We start from the raw sequence: 8,679 nt of genomic DNA, 5'->3' as shown, positions 1-8,679 counted from the left end.
TTCCTCCTCACCTGTCTCTGCAATGATAGAAGCAGAGGATAAGGTACATAGTTTTTCCATTTCGATACCACTATGCTAACAAATAACTGGATAAATTCTTTTACCATGCCCTGCCCCACTCTTTAACTGCTATTGACGAGTTTAACTGAAGCCTCTGGATTTTGTTTCAGCACTAATGCCAAGTTAACTTGGGCCTCCTTGCCAACTTCAATTTCTCACTGATGGAAAGTTTAAGCACACAGTGGATTTTTCACTTATACCTCAGTGGCTTGCTACAATATTTTTAAACTTTAGAAAAATAACAACAACAAAATTTGACACATCTTGATTTCCATTACAATGAAGATTTTATAGCAAAATTGCACACACATTGTACCACTTTTGGGCATTTCATTGAACTGTTTAGGATTTTTGTGGGTATCTATGGATGAATTATCATGCCAAGAAACATATAACAAGCGATGAACATTAAGGATTACCGGTATGTCTGCCTGATTTTGAAAGTTACATTAAGGTTATATTAATAACTGTCTGATACAAAATAATTTCGTCCATTGGCAATTAACAAGAGATTATCAGGAAATATAAGAAAGGCAAGGACAAGAACTGTGCTATAGATTACTGTTTACATAGTGCACTTATTACAAATAGGAAATCTGTTCTCCTTCAGTGTTTAAGCACTCAATTAATGTAGTCAAAAATCGTTCATGAAGCTATCAGATAAGTATCATACTACAGAAAGCATGAAGTTAATTTTTTTTTTTATGTGGTTCACAAAGAATTCCAAGATATAAAAATGATGAACAGATCATCAGTATATTTTGTTCACTAAATAAAGTAACAGGATGCTTTTGACTAGAAAATTACCATAAACAAAAGTTATATCACAGATGGCTTTCATCCCTCATATGAATTGAGAGTATGAACTGCACAACACACAATGTGTGGTTCAAAACTACCTGCTTGACAATAGTCAAATTTGTTTACTTCATTATATAGCAGAGCGTACAGTAATCAAACAATGGAACATCCAGAATGGAATGTAACAATACCAGAGAAGGAAAGTTGCTATTCACCATATAGTGGAGATGCCATTAAGGCCTTTGTCAGCAGTAGACACACACTTTTTTTACAGTACGTAATATGGACATGTAGCTATGAAGAAACACTGAACTACTCATGTATGTTGAAAGTGACACACACCTTTCATAGTGGTTTACCAAACTGTCCCAGAAGCCATTAAAGAAAAAGCTATCTCCACACCTGTGGATTTGCAATAATGCTTAATTGGCAGGCAAGCCTTAAAGACAAAAACTATATTTTGGACTTACAGTAATGTTAATCTCGGTAGTGACTACAGGAGCCAAAGGTTTAACACAACTCTTTCTTTTTTTAAATAACTTCCTACTACAATTGTAACCCATGGCTAAGGATGTGAAAAGTTAGTTTTACTTTGTGCCCACTTTTTTTGCCAATTTTGTTTTTAACTTCTGATAGCTTATTTTTGTCTCTTTTTAGTGTTGGAAACAAAATCTATGCTCCTCCAGAATACGTGATTATTGTTTCACAGCCAATCCAGTGTAAATGTCTCTTAGAAGTTCTGGACTGACTGGAATGAAGCCATAATTTCCTCTCATTTCCTGCTGGCCCATTGCCTTCTAACTATTGTTTTCAAAATAGTTAAATAGACTAATACACATATTTCTTTACAATCCATGCATTTTTTACCAAAAATTATGTATAGCAAGCTCACATTGTTTTGTATTAAAAAAGGGAGGAGGGTAAAAAACAAAGTTAAATGCATGCCAAACTAAAGCAGAGAAAGACAAACAAATAGAAAGCATGGTTAATGTGTGGAAGAGCTACTCCAGATTTAGGTAGTCGCATGAACATTGACAATCAAGTGCTCATCAGTTTCAACAACAAATCATTCTTACTAAGACCACTGTTCAATCCCGTGTCCAGCCATCCTAATTTAGGTTTTCCGTGATTTCCCGAAATCGCTCCAGGCAAATGCCGGGTTGGTTTCTTTGAAAGGGCACGGCCGACTTCCTTCCCCGTCCTTCCCTAATCCGATGAGATCGATGACGTTGCAGTTTGGTCTCATCCCGCAACCAACCAACCAACCACCTATCAACAATGTATTAAACATTTTAAGCTGGAGCATGTCACATGTTCTTAAACTACTACCAGAAAAACTGACTTTCAAAAAACACTTTCTTTTTTAAATGCACAAAACAAATTGATAAATATTCTCAATTTACTCTTTCAACAAGTTAATTATTAAAACAATAAAATTTGTTTTGACCCTTTACTTTGAATAGTGTGCAAGTACAATGTACCTAAAAAAAACTACGTGTAACATAAACACAGAGGTCACAATACACTAACTATTGGGTTAAAGTTTCATTCCAATACCTATTAACGTTCTTGAGTTTTCAGATTTCCAAATACTAATAAAAACTGCAGGTCATGATGTTCAGGTCCGCTTAAAATATGATCCTCCTAGACATACAACTGGTGACATGGTACTTTATTTAAACTCTCAACTGATGCTAACAATGTGACGAGAATTTCTTTCATAACTACGATTTAGAACTGATACCAAACAATTTGAAAGGTAATTCATTCATTCATTCACCCCAATTTGAAAGGTACGGGCTGATTACATAAAACAGCTGATCTTGAATTAGAACAGAAAATGAACTTTAATCTGCATTGTATTAATTTTAAATCTTGGCTTATACAGGGTGCCCCAGGAGGAATGGTCAACATTCAAGTATAAGAGCGAACACTGAAGGCATGAGAGAGCCACACTGCTGGAGCCACCTGCGTGATTGCGGACAAAGCCGAGCGCAGCTGATGTCTACCTAATAGTTTGTGTTGTAACGACCAGCTGGCAATATGTGCAGTCAAGGTGCAATCATAGCCACAGCAATGAACCTGGCTGAGTACATCATGTTACGGTACAGTGTGTTGTGTAGTTTAAATGACTAGTCAAAGCAATGCGGTTAAGCAGTGTTGCATTTTAATGTTCATCTCTAGTTGGGAGCGTGATTACTTCTTCACCGAAAGTGGAAGAGAAGCACAATGTTTGGTATGTGGTAAAATATTAGGCTCAACAGAGGTAGAATTTAAAAATGTCACTACATAACACATCACCTCAACCAGTATGGAAATATAGAGGGTGAAACACGACAACCTTCATAATAATCTATGCCAGGAAGGAAATAAAGTAGAGGTATGTATTATAATGTTGTATCTTCATACGATATAACTTAATTACGGTGCCCAAAAATGGCAATTTTGCTTTGAAATGACAAATTTGTTAATTTCTTAAACAGGAATGTGATGCCTCCTCTTCCAGTGCAGCTGTTCATGCTCATTACAGAATAGCTTTGCTTATCACCCATTCTTCCCAACCATTTTGTGATGGCGAATTTGTGAAGCAGAGTCTGGAAGTTGTAGCAGACAAACTGCATCCACAATCATCAAGTCCTTTCACAAGTTTTAGTCTGTTGTGGCGCACTATAACTCATTGTACCGAACATTTGTCAGGTGACATTATGGAACAATTAATGGATGTCCTTTCAAACACGTAGGTTTTTTCTGTTGCATTTGATGAGAGTACTGACTTATTGGGCACAGCCCAGCTGGCAATATTTATTAGAGGTGCTGATACAAACTACGAGAGGAACTCCTTCATTTATGTCCTCTCAAAGACACCATGACAGGTGAGGACATACTGCAGTGTGTGGAAGATGTATTTATCTGGTTTGGTCTAAAGTGGGAAAAACACATTTCAGCTGCCACTGTTAGAGCACCAGGCACGATTGGATGTAGAGCACGACTTATAGGTCGCCTGAGAAGCAAACTGCTGCAACATGAAGTTAAGCTTCATATTTGTGCATTGTTTGATTCAGCAACAAAACCTGTGCACAAAAAATGTCACAATGGCAAATATAGTGATTGTCGTAGTGAGAACATTTAATTTTATTAAGAGTCATGGACGAACCACAGACAATTTAAAGTTCCACTGAAGGATATCAAGTGTGAATTTGGTGATACTGTGCATTTTTGTAAAATTCATTGGCTCAGTGAAGGTAATATGTTGAATCGCTTTTTTGATTTGTTGGACGAAATAGTTTTGCTCATAGAAATGAATTCACTGATCTTAAATGGATTAACGAGTTAGCATTTCTCACCGACATCACATCGTACATGAATAAACTTAAATCTTATGTTGCAGGGAAGCAACATACTTGTTAGTTCTTTTGAAGACAGTATTACTGCTTTCCAGCAAATGTTGGAGCTTTGGCAGCATCAAATGATGAAAGGTTAGTTAGCCAATTTTCCTACATTGTTAATGCAGAAATCTAGTTTAACTCAAGATCAACTGCAGACATTTTCAGGTACTCTTTCAAGTCTTGTGAAGGAATTTTCCACCTGCTTTAGAGATCTGAATGATCTATCGATGGATCTGAAAGTATCTGATGTGCCCTTATGAACTACTATAATAATTGATGACATTCTATCTGCTCTACAGTGTGAGTTGCTCACAATTCGATGTGATAGTGAACCGAAGGCTAAATATGAATCACTAACAAACATATCCAAACTATAATCACCTTTTTTGCAAACAGATTTCCGAAAAATGCACGTAATGGCTCCCAATCTGCTATCAATGTTTGGCTCAATGTATCTATGTGAAAAACTGTTCTCTCTAATGAAGATAAACAAATCTCCACAAAGAGCAACTCTAACTGACATACATCTCATTGCAGTTCTGCAAATTGGAAGTGCAAGATCAATTGCACCAAATATAAGTCATTTTTTTCAGCGAAAAGAGACATACATCTACTGAATTGTTATGGTGAATTTTTTTTAATTATCAAGTCGAGTCTCTCTGGACTGCGTGGCAACAACCAATTTCATAATTATTCTCGGCCATAATGGCTATGTTTGTGAACTGTGACTGTGTGGGACAATTATTTATTTTAGTGTCTAGGTCTTGTTCCGGCTTTGACTTCCTGTAACTATCTTCTGAGCCCACCAAGAAGTGCCTGTCTATGCTCTTCGGATAAAGGTCTTCTCCGTCTTTCGGACATTAATGCCATTTTAAAACTTTGGTAGTTCTTCACCAGTCTTCTACATTTGTTCATGTCAGGAATTTCTCTCTCCAAGATACCAATCTGCCTAAGATCTTTTTCACATTCTTCAAACCATCTCAGCCTTGTTTTCTTAGATTGGATGAAACTCCATATTCTTTTTGTTAGTTGGTCACCGTCCATCCTCATGTGGTGACAGTAAAATAACAATCGTCTCTTCTTAATAGATGCTGTGATAGGTTCTGTCTTGCTGTACAAGTCCTCATTTGCTCTCCCTCACCATTGTCTATCAACCCATTATTACCTAGGATTTTCCTTAATATCCTATGCTCTCACTTTTCCAGCCACTCAGCTTGATGTTGGGACTTGGCCCCTATACTCACAGACATTTTGTTACAGGTATTATTTGTCAGTTGGTATGCCTGATCTAACGTCCTCATCCTGATATTAATTGCTTCTTCTAATCCATTCTCCTGGATGACTTCACTTGGATACCTGAAATTCTTAACTCACCCGATTTTTCCCAGATTGGTGATCATCCATTCAGATCTATCACAGATGTTTGTCATATATTTTGTCTTTTGAATAGTGATCTGGAGTCCAACTTTTCCAGCAATTTCTGACAGCCTATTGATCTTTTAGACTGCTGATTTGATGTTGTTAGCAAAAATGCCCAAGTCATCTGCAAAGGCAAAGCAGTCAATGTACACCTCTTTGTTCTTAGGATCAAGTCTGAACCGCTCTTCATTTGTTTCTTCTTGGGCTAGCGACTTTCTCCACTCAGTGAGTTTGCCATTCATTGGTTAGCTGTATTCTAAATAAGCTTTTATGTTGGCCTTTTGCAATTTCATGACAACAGGTAGTAGTCAAAGGAGTATTTAATTTTCAGATGTCAAAGTAATTACTTTTGTTTCCTATGCATAAACTAATGAAAGGAATATAATTGGATGTATTTATTTAGCACCACAATCTAATGCACTGAATAGAATGAGATATTAGACACCACAACAGTGTCACAAGCTGGTTTGATACACGTCCTGTCTCCAATTGTTATGGCAAGCTGTGCAAGCAGGTACAAGGGTAACTTCCGACATAGTGCAAACTCTGGTCTTTTTTCCTGTCTGAGCTGGAGTGCTGCTCATTCAGCCAATCTGTCCCCACCTCTGATTTACAGAAAAAACTCTAGTAAACTATATCTTAAGAGTTATTACTGCTTCTTCATCTTCAATACTGTGAAATGTATCTCTTCTAGTGCAAGCTCTTTGCTTGCCATACTTTCAGAGGTGGTAAACATGGATCCTAAAATGTATACCTTAAGACCTAGGAGCGCTTTTTCATCTTCACTACAATGAAACATATTTCTACTGAAGTGCTCATAAAGTATATATTTTAGAGCCCATCTTTACTACATTTTTTAAATTAGATTAGATTAGATTAGTAAAAATTCATCTAATGAGTAGAAGGAGTTTCCATTAAGAAATTCTTTTAATTTCCTTTTAAATGCTATATGGCTATCTGTCAGACTTTCGATGCTATTAGGTAAGTGACCAAAGACTTTTGTGGCAGCATAATTTACCCCCTTCTGAGCCAAAGTTAGATTTAACCTTGAGTAGTGAAGATCATCCTTTCTCCTAGTGTTGTAGCCATGTACACTGCTATTACTTTTGAATTTGTTAGGATTGTTAAAACCAAATTTCATAAGTGAATATATATATTGTGAGGCTACAGTGAAGATTTCTAGCTCTTTAAATAAGTCTCTGCAGGATGATCTTGGATGATCTCCAGCAATTATTCTGATTACACGCTTTTGTGCAATGAACACTCTTTTACTCAATGATGAGTTACCCCAGAATGATGCCATACGAAAGCAGAGAATGAAAATAGGTGTGGTAAGCTAATTTACTCAGATGTATATCGCCAAAATTTGCAATGACCCTAATAGCATAAGTAGCTGAACTCAAACGTTTCAGCAGATCCTCAGTGTGTTTTTTCCAGTTCAATCCCTCATCAATGCGTGAACCTAGAAATTTTGAATATTCTACCTTCGCTACCGATTTCTGATTGAAGTCTATATTTATTAATGGGGGGTCATTCCATTTACTGTGTGGAACTGTATATACTGTGTTTTGTCAAAGTTTAATGAGAGCCCATTTGCAGAGAACCACTTAATGATTTTCTGAAAAACATCGTTTACAATTTCACCAGTTAATTCTTGTCTGTCGGGTGTGATAGCTATACTTGTATCATCGGCAAAAAGTACCAGCTTTGCATCTTCGTGAATATAGAATGGCAAGTCATTAATATATATTCAGAACAGCAGAGGACCCAAGACCGAACCTTGCGGCACCCCATTCTTGATTGTTCCCCAGTTTGAGAAATCACCAGTTTTTTGCATATTATGTGAACTGTTTATTTCAACTTTTTGCACTCTTCCAGTTAGGTATGATTTAAACCATTTGAGCACTGTCCCATTCATACCACAGTACTTGAGCTTATCTAGAAGTATTCCATGATTTACACAATCAAAAGCCTTTGATAGATCACAAAAAATCCCAACGGGTGACTTCCGGTTACTCAGAGAATTTAATATTTCATTAGTGAAAGTATGTATAGCATTTTCCGTTGAAAAACCCTTCTGGAAACCAAACTGACATTTTGTTAAAACTTTATTTTTACAAAGGTGTGAAGCTACTCTACAATACATTACTTTTTCAAGAATTTTGGATAAGACAGTCGGAAGAGAGATTGGGCGGTAGTTGTTGACATCAGATGTATCCCCTTTCTTATGCAGTGGTATAACAATGGCATACTTCAGTCTATCTGGGAAAATACCCTGCTTCAGAGAGCTATTACATATGTGGCTAAGAATCCCACTTATTTCTAGGGAACAAGCTTTTATTATCCTGCTGGAAATGCCATCAACCCCATGTGAGCTTTTATTCTTGAGACACTTTATTATCTTCCTAATTTCAGATGGAGAGGTGGGTGGCATTTCAATTGTATCAAATGGTGTGGGTAAGGCCTCTTCCAATAACTGCCTTGCTTCTTCTGATGAACATTTAGATCCTATTTTCTCTACAACATTTAAAAAATGATTATTCAAAATGTTTTCGACTTACGGCTTGTTGTTTATCAAGTTTACCATTCGCTTTGATGGTGATGCCGTCATCCTGTACTCTTGGTTGTCCTGTCTCCCTTGTAATAATATTTCAAATTATTTTGATTTTGTTATCAGAGGTATTAATCTCAGACATGCACATGCTTCTGGACTTTTTAATAACCTTTCTTAATGTAGCACAGTAGTTTTTATAATATTTGGCTGTTTCTGGGTCATTACTCTTTCTTGTTGTTAGATACAGTTCCCTTTTGTGGTTACAAGATATTTTTATTACTTTAGTAAGCCAAGGTTTTTTGCATAGTTTCTTATAATTAGATTTAACTACTTTCTTGGGGAAACAGTTTTCAAATTCTCTTACAAGTGTATCATGAAATAAGTTATATTTTAAATTAGCATCAGGTTCCTTGTACACCTCATCCCAGTCTAACTGCTGAAGATTTTCTCTGAAATTTC

The sequence above is a fragment of the Schistocerca cancellata genome, chromosome 6 (genome assembly GCF_023864275.1).
Source record: "Schistocerca cancellata isolate TAMUIC-IGC-003103 chromosome 6, iqSchCanc2.1, whole genome shotgun sequence".
Classification (NCBI taxonomy): domain Eukaryota; kingdom Metazoa; phylum Arthropoda; class Insecta; order Orthoptera; family Acrididae; genus Schistocerca; species Schistocerca cancellata.
The sequence above is the reverse complement of the archived record's forward strand: the minus strand, read 5'-3'. Positions refer to the sequence as shown.